This window comes from Oncorhynchus kisutch, unplaced genomic scaffold (assembly GCF_002021735.2).
Source record: "Oncorhynchus kisutch isolate 150728-3 unplaced genomic scaffold, Okis_V2 Okis03b-Okis08b_hom, whole genome shotgun sequence".
In the NCBI taxonomy this organism is placed as follows: Eukaryota; Metazoa; Chordata; class Actinopteri; order Salmoniformes; family Salmonidae; genus Oncorhynchus; species Oncorhynchus kisutch.
Window position 1 is genome coordinate 12,570,719 of NW_022261980.1, and position 1,959 is coordinate 12,572,677.

Below are 1,959 nucleotides of genomic sequence, written 5' to 3' on the forward strand. Positions count from 1 at the left end.
TCAAATCATTGATCGCAGAATAGCGCTACTATGCAAACATGAAACGGACGTTGCTATTTTGAAAGCTAAAGATTGTTACCAACCACAACTAAGTGCTTAAGAGAAACCTGGACTGTCCAACAAAAAATATATCACTCATGATATCAGCAGTGTGAACAGCTTTTAAATGGTTTAGTTGTCAATCTCTGCAGATGAAGGGCTCTAATTCAATCCGCAAGGCGGAAGTGTTCCTGATTGAGCAGAGACTGCATTGACGGTAAACGGTGCTCCATGGGAAATGACCTTTACATTCCCATCACAGAATCTGTCACTCTTCAGCTGTACAGACTGAGTAGAGCTCTAGAAGGTTATTAGTCATTCTAGAAGGAAATGACCTTTACATTCCCATCACAGAATCTGTCACTCTTCAGCTGTACAGACTGAGTAGAGCTCTAGAAGGTTATTAGTCATTCTAGAAGGAAATGACCTTTACATTCCCATCACAGAATCTGTCACTCTTCAGCTGTACAGACTGAATAGAGCTCTAGAAGGTTATTAGTCATTCTAGAAGGAAATGTACAAACAAAAATGTTTCATTGTATTTAGGGTCAATGTATAATATGTGATCTGCTCTTTGTATAGAGAAGACATTTTGTAAAAATGTTCCTTGTGTTGTTTTACAGCTCTGTACGATGTGTCTGTGGATCTGATGATGAGATTAATCATGTACTGTTGGACTGGATCTTTAGAGTTGTCTCAGACTGGAAATAAAATCACTTATACCGTGGCCAATCGTGTGTGTTTCTACACGGGGATTAAATCACTTATACCGTGGCCAATCGTGTGTGTTTCTACACTGGGATTTAATCACGTATACCGTGGCCAATCGTGTGTGTTTCTACACAGGGATTTAATCACTTATACCGTGGCCAATCGTGTGTGTTTCTACACGGGGATTAAATCACTTATACCGTGGCCAATCGTGTGTGTTTTCTAGACGGGGATTAAATCATTTATACCGTGGCCAATCGTGTGTGTTTCTACACTGGGATTTAATCATGTATACCGTGGCCAATCGTGTGTGTTTCTACACGGGGATTTAATCACGTCTGGGATTTATGCTTAAAACGACGTCTACCAGCCCTTGACAGCGAATGCCATCTTGTGAACGCCGGGGGAAAATGACGTTTGAGAGACATACTGTCAACAACACACTTTGTTGTATATATTTTTCTGATAATACACCTTTTGATTGAATCTACACCTCCCCTCCTCTCTCTACACCCCCCCTCCTCTCTCTATACCCCCTCCTCTCTCTACATCCCCTCCTCTCTCTACACCCCCCTCCTCTCTCTACAACCCCCTCCTCTCTCTACACCCCCCCCTCCTCTCCTCACCCCCCCTCCTCTCTCTACACCCCCCCCTCCTCTCTCTATCCCCCCCCTCCTCCCCCCTCCTCTCTCTACCTCCTTCTCCCTCCTCTCTCTACCCCCCCCTCCTCTCTACCCCCCCCTCCTCTCTCTATCCCCCCCTCCTCTCTACACCCCCCCCCCCTCTCTCTCTATCACCCCCCCTCCTCTCTCTATCCCCCCCTCTCTCTCTCCACCCCCCCTCCTCTCTCTACACACCCCCCCCTCCTCTCTCTACAACCCCCCTCCTCTCTCTACAACCCCCCCCCTCCTCTCTCTAACACTACACCCCCCCTCCTCCTCTATCCCCTCCCCCCCCCTCCTCTCTCTACATCCCCTCCTCTCTCTACAAACCCCCCTCCTCTCTCTACACCCTCCTCTCTCAACTACACCCCCTCCTCTCTCTACAACAAAAACCCCCCCCCCTCCTCTCTCTACACCCCCCCCCCACCCCCCCCCTCCTCTTCTACACCCCCCCCCTCCTCCTCTCTATCCCCCCTCTCTCTCTCTACACCCCCCCCTCTACACCCCCCCCTCCTCTCTCTACACCCCCCCCTCTACACCCCCCCTC